Genomic DNA, 17,527 nt, shown 5'->3' on the forward strand with positions numbered 1-17,527 from the left:
AGCTCCTGCTTGACCTCCTAGGGCAGGGATATTGGAATTAGGTGTCTCCTCCCAAGAAGTGTCCGACTGTCCTGCTCAGGGCACTGGCTCCAGGGGGTGAGTATTGGGGAGAGGAGATATGAGCGAGAGGTAACGCAGAGGGGAGAGGACTCTCACCAGGAAAGCTTTGCACACATCTGCATGCAACGATGGTGCACGTGACACATGCAGAATAGCGCCCGGCATGTGGGTAATGCTTAATAAATGTGGGTATGATTACTGTTATTATTAATACTGTTTATAACTATAAGTCCTTTTTTTGTAAAATAAATAAATAACTAGTTTCCAGAACACACTCCCCCAGGCTTTCCGCTCCATTAATATTCAACTTACTTATTTAAATTTAATTTTTTTCAAGGTCCTATGTTTAATTTTTTAAAAAGCTATAGAATTATTAGCATTTTAATGCATAATGACATTTAATAAATAATAACACTAGTGAGGGCTCAAATGTAAGCCATTTAATTTAACACCCTACCTATGTTTTCTCAAAAAAGACACAGAACAAAACTGTCTACAAGAAATCCTACACTGTGACCAAATGTTCTCTGTAATTTGAGCTTCTGGCTTTTCTTTAAAAAAAACCCACACATGCTATCAGTGGGGCAATGACCTTGCAGTGCACCCAACTCTGTGTATTTTATAGGCAGAAGTGCCTAGTAGAGTTAACTTTATTTAGAAATAACAGAACATGTACTAGTACCAGGAGTTGTTCTGAGCACTTTAGAAATATTAGTTTATTTAATCCTATGAAGTAGGTACTCTTTTTGTTCCCATTTTCTTAGATGAGTAAACTGAGGCACAGAGAGATTTAGTAATCTCTAAATTACTAAAATCTCTAAATCTCCAAAGGCGCACAGCTAGTACCTACAGAGCTGGGGTTCAAACCCAGGCAGTTTGGCTCTAGAATCTGCCTTCTTAACAATTACACATATTGCCTCTTCATAGGAGGAGAGGTGGGGGTGATTTACGAAATGGTTTCCCTTCCCCTTGGATATTAGGGGAAAGCTAATGAACCTATTGCTTCCTGCCTCAGCTGTTTCTCAAGATATTTCTTGACAGCAATACTGACTGCAAAAAAGGTTTACCTCACATTAGATCTCAGAGAAGTAGAGAGCAGCACTCTGATGATGATCTCATCCCGTATATTTTACAGGGAAGAAAAAAAATGGCTTTCTGTAAACACATTTGATTTAATGTGGAGTTTGTGTGTGTGTGTGTATTTGTTTTATCCATAGTTTGGCGTGTATAGCCTTTACATTATTATGTACATGTAAATTTCTAATGTATATAGAAATACAGATCATAAAGGGCATAACTGCAAAATTTCATTTGATATTTTTACGTTTTATTGTAGTGGTTCCAGTAACAATTCTACACAGAAATGAAATGTGATTCATTGTGTGCTGTTTCTCAAACAAGAGGTTCAGGAACACTCTACGCTGCATCAGTTATGAAATTTATGTTCCTATAGGTGTCATGGCAGGCTTCCTCCCTGCCATGTCCAACTCTACCAGAGCTCCAAGCCTTCAGTCTTCCCACTGGAAGCTTGAAGCCCACCCTTGAGTTTTGTCTCTTCTTTGAGAAGGACATCAGTAGCATAGAGTTCCCCTTCCCCACAGAGCTTATCCTTTGAGCTTCTTTCAAGGACAGATTGGCCATGGAGCTGACCCAGGATCCTATTTCTGGGCTTTCCAATGGTGACAGTTTTAAACCCTGTCACACAGAGGTGGGAAATGCATGGAGCACTTAATAAAAATGTTATCAAATTAAAAACCAAGTAGATCCACTGTGAGCTCTGCTATAAATAACTTATGAAAAGTGAAAAGATGTTTCTGTTAGCAAATTTAAAATAATCATCAGAATCCTTCAACAGATTGCTGGTAATTAAATTGAGAATTAAACAGCTTTGTCTGACTGTAGAGTTAATTAATAACTCATTACTTTTTTAATAAGCCAAATTCATTTGGAAACAGAAGAGAAACCGCAAAGTTTATCATGGATGAGATGTTAGATTGGGATTATTTCTTCTTCTCTTGATGAGAGACCGAGCTTAATGAAAGCAGGAGACCCATTTGTATCGTGAACGAGTTGCATCCAGAAACCTGACCATCCAAGGCAGAGAAAGCGGCAACCGTCCTTATTTTGAAAGTCTCCTTGGGCCACGTGGTGTTGATAAAGGTTGCGTCTGAATCTCCCTTTCCAGCTTTTGAATTTCAATTCGCTTATGAAATAGTCCTTTTTGAAGCTGTACAGATTCATCGAAACTCGTGGCTCTTCCTTCTATTTGCTATTGATTTTTCTTTCATTCCAGACGTACTAGGATCTTACCTAGAAAGAAATTCTCCGTTTTCCCACCTGCCTGCCTTTCTTCTCACTGCTGCCCTCCCCCTCCCCCTCCCGCCCAGCCTCAGATTTCATTATTTCTTCATCTAGTTTTCTGACCCTTAGGTGACCTTATGTTATAGCATGGAACAGAGTGGAGTAGAGAGAAATGAACAGTTTCTGATTTTTAAGGCAAGTACATTCTCATTCCATATGGAAATTTTCTGCTCCCCTGTTTGCAGGCACCAAGGAGCCCCATTTCCACATTGTAGTCTCCCATCCACAGTTCTTGGCAGTACTTGGTCCTGGGTAGATTGAGTTTGTCTTTTTGGATGTGTATGTATGTGTTTGTTGAAGTGCAGCTTACAAGTGTTTCCACCATTTTGCCTTCTAGCCAATCAAATAAAAGTCACTCACCCTAAGATTTGAAAGAGTTGTTAGCTGTCATCTGGTCATATGCTCCTAGAATGCTCTGGTCCTCTGTTACCAGTGTGTCTCGTGCTGCTAAATCAATAGATATAATTTGGATCCCTTTTTTTCCACCTTCATCTACATATGAGGACATGTTTCCAATCATATAGATTGGAGACTTCCCAGCCAGAGTGGGAGGGAGATCAGAAGAGAATGTCATTTTCAGGGAAATGTTAAATGTCCTGCCTGGTGATGAGCTGATGTCCCCCTTGGCATGCAAACGAGTTTTCATTTTTTAAACAGATGCTGTGGCTCACTGCTAAGCATGAAAGTCTGGAAACTAGGAGCTCATTTCAAGAGCTGTTTGCCCACTCCAGGAGTAATTAGCATGACCTCAAAAGGTGATTAATCCTCAGAGTAATCCATTCTACAAATCTTTCTCGAGATCAGTTTGTTCCCATACTTTCCAAATGAGGACAGGGGCTCCCCAGCTCTCTGCTTTTGAGGTTTTCTCACTAGATTATTTTTTCTTCTTTAAACAGTGCTGTTCTTTAAAGCAGATCACAGAGCCCAGATCTCTAGCAAAGAACTGAAGAAGTCCCATTGTGGGCCCACTCTCGTGGAGGGGTCAGAGTAGCGTGAACAGGCACTCACTGCTCTGCACCCAGACTGCACCCCTTACCCTGGAACCGCCCGTCCACATTATAACTTGTGCTTCCCTACCCTTCCTAGCCTCCCCTTTCTTCTCTCCCAGCCATTCCCCACAACTGAGACATGGCAGGTTCCAGAAATACTCGATGGATTTGTCGTTGGATAAATACGTGTTTCTCTTGTAGTATCTGAATTTCTTCCCTCCCACCCACTGGACTTGATCTGGGTAGCTCTGCCCAGTCGATGGGGTGAAGCTTGAGCCACAGAGGCCAGTGCAGGAATGGATGCCTTTCCCGGATGCCAGGAGGTGTGGGGTCAGGAAAGAGGACCACCTCTGAAGGCAGGGGTCTCTGACTCCCTCCGTTTGTCTTTCTCTCCCCTGCTCCCCACCCCACCCAGAGCACCCTCAGGTATCTCCACAGGTTTCCTATTTAACCTGCCTACCTCTCCTCTTGCTGCTCCAAAATCCATGTCCTGGGAGAAGCCAGAGTAATTTTTAGTAAAGATTTTAGTGAAATATGCCATATACAGGGTGGGGCAAAAGTAGGTTTACAGTTATTCGTATGAAAAATAATCATTAGTAAATAATAATACAAGAATAAACTCGCATACTCACAACTGTAAACCTACTTTTGCCCCACCCTGTATACAGAAAAAGACGTTTACCTTAAATATTTATGAACTAAAGACCCCCACACAAACAGCACCCTGGTGAAGAGATGGGGTATCGTTAGCCCTCTGTATGCTCCAGCCTGCCCCTTCCTAGTCACTGTTCCCCCTAAATGTGAGCACTATCCCAACACCAGGGCAGTTTTTAGAATCATCAACCAGATTTTGTCACCCTTTAACTTCTGAGAGCATGCCAAGTTTCTTTTCAGCCTTAGGCTCTTTGCACATGATGAGTTCTCTTCCTGGAATACTGTTTCTCCAAATCCTTTCCCCCTTTCAGGCCTTAGCTTAAATGCCACCACCTCTGTGAGGTTTTCCTCAGCCACCTAACCTAAACTGGCCCTTCTCATATAATCCCCCTCTGTCACATCTCCTGTTCCTATATTGACTTACCATTGTCTATAATATCTTGTTTTTTTAATTGTTTGTTTGTGTGTGTGTTTGCTTTTTACTTGTCTTTTCTACTTGAACTTCTGCTCAAGTGAAGACGGGGACCATGTCTGACTCATTCATTGCCCTGTCTTCTGCCCCTGGTACAGTAGGTGCTAAATAAATATTGGATGAAAACCATGAACATGAAGTAGGCTGAGTATGAATGTCCAGTCTTGAGGGACCGAGGCAGGGAGTGAAGTCATGTCCTGCAGTGAAGGGCTCGGAGGTGAAGGCAGGCCTGCTGCCTGGTCCTGGCGGGCCGCTGTGGCTCCTGAGCCCTGGGCATGTTCGAGACCTTCATATCTGGCACGTTTTGAACGGCACGCACTACTGCTTTCCAGCCCAGTAATCAGCACGAGGGCTGCGCCCCAAACCCATTTTGTTGTGTGGCCACAGTCCACTGTTTCATTCTCTTCTCTATAATGAGGCCTGGTCCCTTGCCCACACTGTCCTGATATTTTCATTCACATGACCACAGTCCTTGCATAATGAGACTTGCTTCCTACCCATTGCTTTATTGTGTATTGGAGAGTAAGGAAAACACAGAGAAAGGGAAGGAAAAATGAAAGAAATCAGGGAAACTCAGCAAGGGCTCGACCTCCTTAGCCAGCTTCTCAGGTATGGCCATCCAATTACTGGGGGGTAGTGGGGGCTGGTCCTGGAATTTAAGCGACTTTATCTTAGATCGGCGCCAGAGGCGGTGCATTTGGCTAATGCATTTTTTATTACTCTAAAATAGAGACTTAAAGTGGATAAGGTTATTTGCATTTTTTAAAAAGCTTTTTAGATTTCAGATCTTAAAAATTCTGCTTGATTGTCCCACCGCATGGCTCAGAGCAGTGATTTTAGCACCCTTAGAATGGTGGGTCTAGCAAGACATTTATTTTGTTTTTCGCATTGTTGGCTTCAAGTGCATTTCCCCTCCTCTCTCTCCGCAATGCTGTGGCATTTGTAGTGCTGCTTTTTGAAGAGCTCCTCATAAGCAGATAAGGGCAACTCCTGTAGAAGACCCTTGAGGGGACAGGCTCTTTATCTGTCTCAAGCCCCCACCCCAACGCTGTCTCCCAAGTCATGTTTTGCTTTTCTTTTCTTATGTAACCCCCCCCCCCCGAAATTTACTGACTTAATAGCAGTGTATTATTATCCCTCATGGTGCTATGGCTTGTGTGGGCTCAACGGGGTGGTTCCTTCTTCAGGCCTGCTGTGAGGCTGTGGTCGGATGGTGCTGGCATTGGAGTCAGGCTCAGCTGGGCTGGGCATCTGAGATGGCTCCCTCACACTATGGGCGGTTGATGCTGGGCGCCAGCTTTGAACTCAGCTGCGGCTGTCAGCCAGAGTGTCCACAAGTGGCTTCTCACAGTGTGGCGACTGAGAAACTAGTGCCCCCAGAGGCAGGAAACACCAGATGCTGGGAAAGTGAAGAGCTACGCCTGGAGCCAGCACAACACTCTTTCTGCCCTATGCTATTGGTCCAAGAAGTCAGAGGGCCACCCCAGAGTCAAGGGGTGGAGATACAAACTCCACCTCTTGGTGGGGGAGCGTCAAGATCACTTCCCAGAAGAACAGGTGGCCTGGGAGAGATGGTTGCAGCCACCTCTGAAAAATACAGTCTCCATACTTTCTCTCCCACCTCAGTTTTCCCTGCCTGTAGCTATTCCAAAAGGCAGTGGGCTTTGGGAATGAGACCCTATATGGAGCAAGTGGCCAACGTTAATTCACTGCTGAACTCTGAGTGTTTAAGGTACCAGATAAACAATATAAAAGATGTCAGGTTAACGTGCCATTTGTTTTCACACTTTGCACACACTGTACACACATACACTTAACACACACACACACACACACACACACACACACACAAAACTATGGTAAGAGCTGTAAATTGTTTTTCTGGAGTCCTGTAACCACCTGAAGATCCTTCCTTTGCTTCTGGCATTTAGATAACCCTCAAAAGCAAACCTGTTTAAATTTCTGCTGGCGTCGTGCAACTGCGATATTGATCCTTTGAGTTGAGAACAAAGCGCCTGTTCATGCCGCTGACTCCATGTACCTGCGGAGGCATTAGCCAGCGAGCCTGAACTTGGTGCTAAATGACTGTTGTTTTTTATTTTTCCTTGTTATATAATTTGTTCCAACTTAAAAAAAAAGCCTAATGGAAGAGGGTGTCTTGTCTTTTATTTTGCTCTTTTAACCAGAGGACGTGAAATTCTCCAAGTTGTGCTGCCATGTTCGTTTTCGGGAGAGATTCGTCAAGTGAATTGGTAAATGCTTGTCTTTCTTCTTTTCAGGCTGCCTTTTCTTTCAGCAAACTTTTCTAAAGGTGATAAATGGCTGAGAAGATGAAATGTCCACCCTCTGCAGGCTCGCTGTCTCCCACACACCCCTAGCTACATATCAGCCTGAGACTATTTCCCCCCTCACTTGACTCTGCTGGAAGATTTTGAGTTCATTTCACTTGAAAAAATTTTAAAGCAGTCTACATCCCTTTTTCCCCTTAAGTGGAAACAGAAAAACTAAAATAAAAAAATTTTAAATATATATTTTTATTTAATTTTAATTTTCACTTTCCTCACACACGTACATTCCTAAGCCGAAGAAATCTGGGTGGAGGAATGTTAACCTGTTACCTTATTTTTGATGCTTTATTGAACTTTTGGAGTCAGAAGCATGGGGCTAGAAGGGGTCTTGGGAGAACCAGTGTAAACCTCAATGTTACTGATGAGGCCCAGAGACAGTAGGTAACATGCTCAGGGCAGCCCAACAGTTCAGTGGCTGGTTGTTGTCTCTTGTCTGGCCTGGGGCAGCCTTGGCTTATCCATCTGTCTGGAGCAGCCCCTCCAGTGACCTGTCTTCCCTCCCTGGGCCCATTGCATCCTTGCGATTGAAGGGCCTCAGTACGTCCAGTGCCCTGTACATTGGAAACTAGCACCTGGTGTGTCGAAGAATGAATTAGTTTGAGACTCAACCTTCTCAACCACCCAAGCATGCACCACTTTCTATCAGGGTCAAAGGACAAGGGAACAGCTGTCATTGAAATCTGCCATGAGCCATTGTTATGTGCTGTCTTATTTAATGTTTATTTTCACTGCCTTCAGGAAGGTAGACCAGAGCAGGGAGGAAAAGACCACGAGGAGCATCAGACTGGGATAGGCAGCCAAATATGTGAGATCCACCCCTCTTCCCAACTTGCTGTGTGTCCTTCATAAAATTGCTTTCCCTCTCTGATCCATACTTCCTTCATCTATGGCAAATAGAATACATTCCTGACCTACTGACCACACTGGGTGTCAGGACATTCAAAGCAGATGGTGGCTGTGAAGTTATCCACATACACACAGGAAATTGTTACTATTATTTTTTGGATATGGGGTATAGAGGAGAGATTTAATCATCTGCCCCTGCTCATGGTGTAAAGATTTATCATTATTGTTATGGAGAAATGCCTGTGTGTGTGGGGGGGGGGGGGGTAGGTGGGAGGGCCCAAGACTGCTGTCACTCTGCCTTAACCCAGGACAGAATGGCACCGGGGACGGGTGTGTGCTGTCTGATTTGGGATCTTTTATAAAGCTAGTATAAATCCGGCCTGTGCCAGAGTCCAGCCCGGCGGGGGGTACTGCCAGCCTGAGTATTAGTGGGCGGCGAGAGAAATGTCTGTCAGATGCAGGTAGCCAGCTCCCACTACAGGCAGACCACTGGGTAGGTGAGGGGAGTCAAAACTGAAACCACTTACAGGCTTCTGAAAGCCGCACATGCAATTACGGTGTCTCCTGCTGCTGGCCCGGAGGCCCGGAGCGCCACTACTTAAACATGGCCTTTGTAGACAGTTGTCATGCTAAGATTTATCCTAGAGGCTTTTTTCCCCTTAAACATATAATTTGGTTTGCTTCAAACTATGGAGTCAACTTCCCCATCCTTGTAAGGACTTATTCCACCAGGTTAGGGACAAATGCTGAGGCTTCAGTACAGCCTTTGAAGATGCCATAGGATAAGGGAGCCCTCTAAAACAAAAAAGTCACCTTTTTGAAGAGTGGGCAGACAGGTCATGGAGAGCTTTCTAGCTAACAAATGCTTTTGGAGTACCTGTGGGGCAGTATTCTACGTATTCTGTGCATATGGATCCATGTCCTCTTTAAATGGCCCTATGAAGTAGGCACAGTTATCTTCGTTTTACAGGTGAGGAAACTGAGGCAGAGAGGTTGTCTGACATGGCCCAGGTCCTCCAGACGAGACTGGATCCCAGGAAGACAGGCTCCAGGGTTTGTGTTCTTAGCGATTATGCTACGCTGTGTCTCTGGGGCTTTTAAGTAAAGGGAATCCTAACTGCAAGTTAAATATTGATTTTGGTAACTGTGGGTCTGTGATAAAGTTCCAAATTTCAGTTTAACTTCAGGCCCCCTGGGGCTTCTTTCCATCCTGGGAGATGAGCAGACTGGCTGACTGGCACCTGGCCCCAAATCCTGGAGGGGCCCTGCTGTCTGGGCCTTCCTCACGTGGCTGGCAGGGTGGGGGCAGGTGGAGGACCTTGGAGTCATCTTCAGAAGCCTCCTGCCTCCCCTTGCACAGCCTGGGCCTGCACTGTGTCTGCATCTTGCATGCATATTAACATGAGCTGGTTTTCGTGTAAGAAGAGAAATTTTGGGGCTTTCAAAGCCACATAGAAGACACTTAGGATCCCAAGGAGTCCCCTACTTTTTGCTGTAAGGAGCTGTGACCAGGGTTCGGCCATCATGTCACTGTCTGGCAGTGTGCCTAAGCTATTCCCTTGCCCCCTGGGCTTAGGTGTCTCCCTCTTTGAAATGAATGTGGGAAAAAGGATCCCTGTGTTTCTTTTGGCCCCCAACTTCTGAGAGTCAGGAGAGTGCGGTGTTTACCATCCCAAGGAGCCTGGTCAACTGGGTTCGAATCCCATCACCATCCATGACCAGCTGTGTGACCTTGGGCAAGTTACTCAGCCTCCCTGTGCCTCCACTTCTCCAACTGCAAACGGAACCGTAATGATATCTTGTCACAGAACTGTCATGAGGGTTGAGAGTGAACAGCGCCTGGCACAGAGCAGGTGACTGACATTAGCTCTCATTAATGTTCTGTGGACATTAGTTTCGCTTTCCTACATCATCAACTCTGTTGTCCTCGTGGCTGTCATTTTGAGTGGTGCTTGTGGGCAGGTGCTCACAATAACTCTGCAAGGCCCTTTGGATTTAACCCCATTTTCTGAGCCAGGAAAGAGGTGAGGCGACTTGCCTGAGGTTGCAGAGCCCGTAAGCTACAGAGCTGGGATTTGAGCCAACCATTTTGTGACCCACAGCGTGTGCCCTCTTCCCTGCCTCTGGCTTCCCTTTCCTCGGTGCCCTCTCCTGGCTCCCTTCCAGGGCTTTGCTCGGGCCCAGGGCACCGAGGCCCATGTGTGGCCCACGAGTGTGCTTGTTGAGACCCATACGTGGCTGAAGCGTGTGCTCGCTGAGGCTGGTGCGCATCAGAAACTCGGGTGAAGCTGGTTTGGCTGCTGTTCTGGGTACTCCTTCGCTGACGGATTTATGGTTGCCATGGCCTCCTGTTGCTCTGGAGCTCTGGCTTTTGAATTTAATCTCCTCCAAAGTACCTGCCTTCATTCTGGCAGTGCCTGCCTGTGTGCGAGGTAGAGGGGAGCTGTGAGCCCACACCAGCTGGTTTATGCCTTCGGGAAGGGGAGCCCAGGGCTTCCAGCCTCCCCAGCCAGCAGCCTCCTGCCCTTGCCCCTTTGAGCTGTGAACAGGGCCATCGTGAAATGCCTGCCCATTGATACGCTGAGCCCAGCCCTGACCAGCCCGCCCCTGGGGCTGGGAGGGGTTGTCTGGCTTCTGGATGCTTGTCCATCTGGAAGGGCCCTTGTTAGTATTCCAGGCAGGCAGGGCTGCGGATGGGGGAGCCTGCTGGGCCCAGAGCTGGCCGGGGGTGGAGGAAGCCCTCTGTCTAGAGCTCTGGGAGGAGGAACGGGGAGCAGTCTCCTGTGTGAGGCTCTTCCCAGGAGCCGACTCTTAGGGGGCTTTTCTGTGCTGTCACTCGGGGATCACAGCCCTTCCTCACATGCTGTTTAATGGCTTGGGCCACCTAAGAAAGGAGGTTACAAACCTTGCCGTTCTGATAGTATTGAGAAGGCAAGTGATCAGCTCCCTGTCTGCAGTCAGGTGGTGGGGAGAGGGGCGGGGGGAGGGAGGGAGAGAGAGGCTGGGTGGGGTTCAGGGGTGTGTGGGGGAGCCACACTGACCCATCCAGACCCTACGGGCCTCCTGGCCTGAGTGTCCAGAAACATGAAGGCTGCGGGCTCCCAGCCTTGCGTTTGCTCACAGGGGCTGAATTCTAATCCTGGTCAGCTACTAACTCTGACAGTCACTTAACCTCCAGGCTTCTCAGTTCTCAGCTATAAAGCTGAAAAATAATAATAGTGATTTACCTCTCAGAGCTGGTGGGACACATTACTAATGGCAGGCAACAGGGTAAAAGTACAAGGTATTATTCACTGGGTATAAAACTACTTAATAACAGGCCAGCCAGCCAGTGGGCCCAAAACTGGAGCCTCAGGTGCATCGGCCAGCACTCTGTTGAAACGGGCTCTGTCCTTCCCGAGGCACAGGTAGCTGGTGTGGACAGTCTCCCCAGGCTCCGTAGTGGGGGAGGAGACTTAATGTCCAAATGCAGAGAACGTCCAAGTCCCCAACCTCCCTGCAGTGCTGGCCCTGCTCCCACCCCAAAAGCTCTTTCAGGCAAGTGGGCCCCTGCACACCCCATACCCCATACCTGTAACACCTTCCATCCTTAACTCCTGACTATCCCTCAAAGCAGAGCTCCAGCATGTTTCTCTCCTAGAAGCCTCCCCTGCCAACCTGCTGTCATCTACCACCACGCGTGGCGCACGCTCCCGTTACCCCGTTCACAGCCAGGTGCACCTCCTGTCTGTAATGTTCATTCAACAAGCATGTATGAAACCCTTATTATGTGCAGACACTGTTCCAAATGCTGAGATGCAACCACAAACTAGACAAAAACCTCAGGCAATAAACACAAAAGTGGAGAAATACACACAAGAAATGGGGTTATGGTGGGTTCTCTGAAGGAAGGGAACAGGCTGAGGGGGAGTGACCGGGACAGGGATCATTTTGGATGTGGCGTTCCGGGAAGGCTTCCCTGAGGCAATGGCATTTAGGCCCAATCCTAAAGGATGAGAAGGAGGATGCCTTGCAGAGAACCTGAGGATAGCATTCCAGGAATGGGGAACAGCAAGCCTGGGGGCCCTGAGGTGGGGGAGGAGCTTGAGAAGGAGCTTCATGGCTGGTGCATAATGGGCGATCGAGAGTGGGACAGTGACCAGGTCACCTGGACCTCGCAGACCACGGTTAGATGTGCAGATTTCCTTCCTTAAGTGCAATGGGAAATCATCAGAGGGTTGAAGCATGGAAGTTGCGTGAACTGGTGAAACTTTCTAAGGATCCTTCTGGCTGCTGTTGGAAAATAGATTTAGAGGGCTATGAAATAAATTGGATGACTGGTCCCAGAATTGATTCAAAACACTGATCTGTATGCGTGCGTGCATGGGCATGAGTGTGCGTGTGTACATGCACAGGTATTCCTGTTGTTGGATTCTGCAAATTGGATTTTCTAAGATTCTTTTCTCTTTTGAGAAAAAGAATCCTTATTAGCAAAAGCTGTACAAGTTATTGGGAGATTTGGAAGTTGCAGGAAAAAGCAGCCCAAGGTACCTGAAAACTTTACTGAATGTTTGGGAGACTTTGAAAATTTGCAAATTGTAAAGCTGAAGTAAACTTTTGAGCATTTAGGACTCATTGGTCAGGATATCTGAAGAGAGATTTGCATGTTATACAAAGTGGAAAAGGTATGGGAGTTTAGTTTTTGTAATGGGCACACAGCAAACGTGTCCTTCCCACCAATCTCTCTTCCTAAGTACAGCACTTTCCCTCACTTCAGTTCTTCTTTTAATGTTTGTTTTTATAAATAGTATACACTCATTATGTGAAATTTAAAAAGAGAAAATGTAAGAATGTCTCTTGGAATTTTATCAACTAAGTGCAAACACTGTTAAGTACTTGGTGTGTTGCCATTCTTTCTTGTGTATAGGTTTATGTTTTATGCACAGGGTAATTGTGTAAAATTTTGTAAGCTGGTTTCCTTCCCACAACATTGTGAAGTATTTTACTCATTGTATCAGTCAAGATGGGCTGGGTTAGGCTGCAAGAACAAATAATACCCAAGTATTAGTGGCTTTAGACAACAAAAGTTTATTTCTTCTTGACTCTCATGTCTGCTAGGGTGGACTGGAGCCTCTGTACTGGGTCTTCTTTAATTGGCAACTTATGGGAATGGAACAGTTGTTATCTGCAATGTGGTTGTTCACTATAGCAAGTGGAAAGAGCACTTTGGAGTGCCTCACATCGGCATTTAAATGTCCTGAATGGAACTGGGATATCACTTTAGCTTTAATTCATTGGCAAGAGCTAATCACATGGTCCCACTTAACCACAAAGGGGCCAAAGAGTGGAATTTCATCCTAGGCTGTGATAGCTGACAGCCAAAAATATTTGGTGAGCAGTGCTAATGTCAACATACTATTTGTGTTTCTCATTTACACAGTCATTATTACAAAATATTACATGCACATGGAAAATACAGTTCTAAATAATGAACTGTGTATCTCTCATTTTCTCTTCTGTGGCTTTTCCGCTGCTGCATCTGGCCAGCCTCCCGCTCAGACATTCTGATGAACATACTCACCTGGACATGCCAGCCCCCTTGGGCAGCCCTTGACCAATGGGGGATGGTTGCCAGTCGGTCCATATTCCCATCTTCCTTCCCTGGGCAGATACTCGCAGAAGGCCCCTAGTGGGATACACTCTGTGTTGTTCTAGCGGCGATCAGTCCCATAGTGCACCCTTGGATTGACTTTCCCTCCCCTCCTGTTCCACTCTCTCCCTTCCTCCACTCCTGGGAAGACTGTCACCTGGGGTCACTTCCTAAAATAAAGTACCTCCTCACATGCCCTTGTCCTATGCTTTGCGTTTTAGGAAACCCTGGGCAAGAGAGGCACGAATGTCTCTGCAATCAGAATTGTGCCCTTCAAAGGTTGCAGGCACCAAAGTTGGACGAATTTGCTTTCCTTACCATCCCACCTATTGCTAGAACCACGGCGTGATACGTTTTGACTGTGTTGGCGTCTGACTTCCCTGTGCAGCTTTTTGTTTGCTGCTTGTCTTTCATTTTTCCTGTTGATGGAGGAAGCAGATGCCTCTTCCCCGCATCCCTAACCCTCCCAGCTGTTCAGTGACACTTGTGAAAGACGGGCTCTGAGGCCTTCTACCTTCCTGGTGGGCCTGCGGCCCCGCGGCTTCTGGGCTTTGGTTTCTTGCTTTCCTGGCATTTCCTGGTTTCTTCTCTTTCTGGAATTCCCTGTCTTCTTTTTTCTAGTATTTCTTTTCGTTTCATTTCACTCTATTTCTAATTAACTTTGTAAATGGATAAGTATATGAGAACATTTTCTTCTTGAGGATTGAAAAAAATTTTTTTAACCTTCACCCTGTGGGGTGTGCGTATATGTGTGTGAGTGTGTGTTTGTATGACTCTAGAAATTTAAAGTCAAAATAATTTTCTCCTTGACATTTTAAAACATGTTCCGTTGTCCTCTTAACACCGAGTGTTGCTAATTAGCTCAACCCAAGCCATTCTCGTTCCTTTATGGGCAGTCTGCTTTGTTCTGGCCACACCGCCTTCCCTGACACGTGCCTGGAAGATTTAGGATGTTTTCTCTACGGGATTTTCCATTTCTCCTGTTTGGCGCTTGATGGATCCTTTCAGTCTTATTTCTTTCTTCAGTTCTGTGAATTTTCTTTCAAATTCTTTTGTGATTATTTCCTTTTCTCTGTTTTCTTTATTATCTCTCTAGGAGCTCCTGGTAGATGGGTATCTACTCCACTGAATGGCCTTTCACGTCTCTGACTTTGTCTTTCATTTTCCAAATATTTATCTCTTTGCTCTATATTCTAAGAGATTTCCTGAAAATTTTCTATTAATGTTTGGGGTTTGTTTTTGCAGGCATGTTCTTTATTTTTATAAACTCATTTCCTTTGTTTCTTTGCTTTTTCTTAAAAAAACAAAACAAACAAAAAAAACGCCAAAAAATAGCCACCTGCTCTTCCCTGTTTAGCATGTCGTATCTTTTTTGATATCTTGGATTCTGGCCTTCTCATGACCTCCTCTGTCTGAGCCTTCCACCTCTGACCCCTCTCGCTGTTCACCCTGGACCTGTGGGTCGCCTGGGACTCCGGGCAAGGCCTGCATGAGAGAGGGTCAGATACCACTGGGGCTGCCCACCTTGCTGTTCCTGCATAAGCATCTGCCCCCAGGCCCTTTGATTTGCAGCTGATGGACATTTTTATACAGGAAACAATTGCTTTCCCTCTCCAAAAAAAAAAAAAAAGGATTCTTTGAAAGTTCTTGCCTGTTTCTGGTTACCTCTATTTTCCTTGGAGTCAGTTCCGTTGGTTCACTCCCTTCTTTGGTATTGTTTGATGATACTGGTGGTTCATTCATTCCAGGAACACAGGGCTGGACTGGGGTGACTGATGCCGGTAGCTGGAGTGCTGTGGGTTGCCTACCACCGTGTACACAGGCAGCTGAGTTGATTGGTGGGCTTCCCTGGGACATTTATGGAACAAAAGCAGTTTGTACACACATGTCTCACGCTCAGCCAGAGGAACATACTCCGGGCTGATAGTCCACAGTCTGGAAGCAGAAGCACCTCTTTGAAGGTTAATTGTCCTTAGAAATTATATCTCCTGCTTCATCCTGGGAAAGCTCATCTGCTGCTTGTGGGGGAAGAGGTGAGGGGTGATGGGCGAGACTGGGGGAGGCCAACACCTGTAACCTTCCTACAGGCAGTTTCCACTCACTCGTCCCTTCCTCCCACTCCTGCTGTCCATATCTACTTCCATCGTGGCTTCATAATGGAAGCAGCCTCACCCTCCAGGTCCCTCCAGATCCCCTGTTTCTGCTGCCAGCACTGCCACCTGTCTTTCTTGTCCATAAGTCACCACAAGGTCGAGGTGCTCTTATGATTTTATCCTACTTCTACTTAATTACTGGAACATCAGTGGGTTTGGTGGGGAGGCGGAGAGGTGGACACATATCTCAGCTGGCCTTCAGGAACCATTCATTGTCATGATTTCAAACCCCTAGATTTATGGGAGCAATGCCTGGCTGTTAGCCGTTTAATTGTTTTCCAATTTTTCTCCCCTTTGCCCATGAGGAACATCTTTATGGAAGAAAACTTTTTAAACCATCGATCATTATTTTTGGGGGTCTGATTGCCAGGAGTGGAGTGAGTTTAAACGTTATGGTAAAAAGAACAGTTCACATCCTCACAGTACCGTGTACCAGCTGGTGGTTTTGAGCAAGTTGCTCAGCATCTCAGCCTTATTTTCTTCATTTATTAGTCAGGGGAATAATATTCTTATTTTTTCTTTGGAGTGGGTGCATGGATTAAAATCAGTAATGAAAGTAATGCATATTTCGTGGTATTTCTCCCTTAAATATGCTTTCAATTAGTAATACCCACTATTATTATTATTATCCACTATTTGATCCTTACAGCAGGGAGGGATTATTTACTTCATTTTACAGACGAGGACAGGCACACTTAGGGAATTTGTCACTTTCTCAGGCCGCTGCTCTCATCCTCCTGCCCAGCTCCTTCGTATGTGGGAGAGGAAGGGCTCTTGTAGAATGCAGACGAGTTCAGAGTGAGTTCTTTCCCTAGGTAATGGGAGTTCCCGAAGCACCTTATTCTTCAGAGGTAAACGTTTTGTGAGATGTTTAGAAACTCCCCCAAACCCACTGGTGCCAGGCTAGGTTACTGGACCAGGGGATGGGCACAGCCGTGCATGCCAGGTAAGTTGGGCAGAGTCAGTGCCTGGTTTGAACACCTTGGGCATCAAGCTTCGTCTGCGTGACCTTGCTGGGGAGTCTGTAGAGAGTTAAAGCGTGAGAGGAGGGATTTGAACTCAGCACCATTCTGACTCAGAGCCTTGCTGATGTGTAGGGATCGAATCACTCCTTGCGGTGAGCACCATGTGAACGTTTGCAGACCGCGCAGGCGCAGGAATGAGGGCTGTCGAGGGAGACGCTCGGTTGGGGTGGGGGAGGCCCCCGGCTGCCTCTGCTGGGAACCTCAGCCCCTCTCTCTTGCAACCTGGGAAGGGGCCACCAAGGAACCTCCCGAACGGGCTCCTGGCTATTTTTCCTCCTTTATCGGAGTTCACTTTTCCCTTCCAGAGTTACCTTCGGCTCCTGATCACTCATCCAAAAATGCTGCCTTTGTCCACAGCAGTTTTGGAAGTTCCACTTTTGGAAGTGTTTTCAGAGCCAGTTTTACACACACCGCACCACACACACACACACACAGGCACACATCAAAACAAAACAAAACAAAGGAACATGATCTGCCATTTCTTGAGAAATTTGCTCAGTGGGATTGTCTTATTTTTGAACTAAAATGGTGCTGTCCAAGTTGACTGCTGGTATATTGTACTCAGGTGAGCTTGACCAGTAGGCTTCATGCCCCTGCTGTGCTGAGGTCACCAAGTTCCACACGCCAGGGTTTGTGTCCTTGAGTAAAAGCTCACGGGGTAGAGTTTTGCTCTTTGAAAACATTGTCCCGCTCTCAAAACATGAAGATTTGTTTCACCTTTAATATACAAAGAAGAAAGTATCAGGTTGCTCAGGAGGCCCCCTGAAAAGGAGTTACACACCTTGTGAGCAGTGACAAAGAGCCTGGCCTGAGGCTACCAGCTCCCATTTGGATGTCCCAGTTTTACTTTAGTTAAAAAACAAAATCAATGCAACAACATGGATAGCTCTTAAAGATTATACTAAGTGAAAGAAACCAGACTCAAAAGCTATATACTATATGATTCCATATATGACATTATGGAAAAGGCAAAACTGTAGGAACAGAAAT

This window comes from Miniopterus natalensis, chromosome 7 (genome assembly GCF_054644295.1).
Source record: "Miniopterus natalensis isolate mMinNat1 chromosome 7, mMinNat1.hap1, whole genome shotgun sequence".
NCBI classification, from domain to species: Eukaryota; Metazoa; Chordata; class Mammalia; order Chiroptera; family Miniopteridae; genus Miniopterus; species Miniopterus natalensis.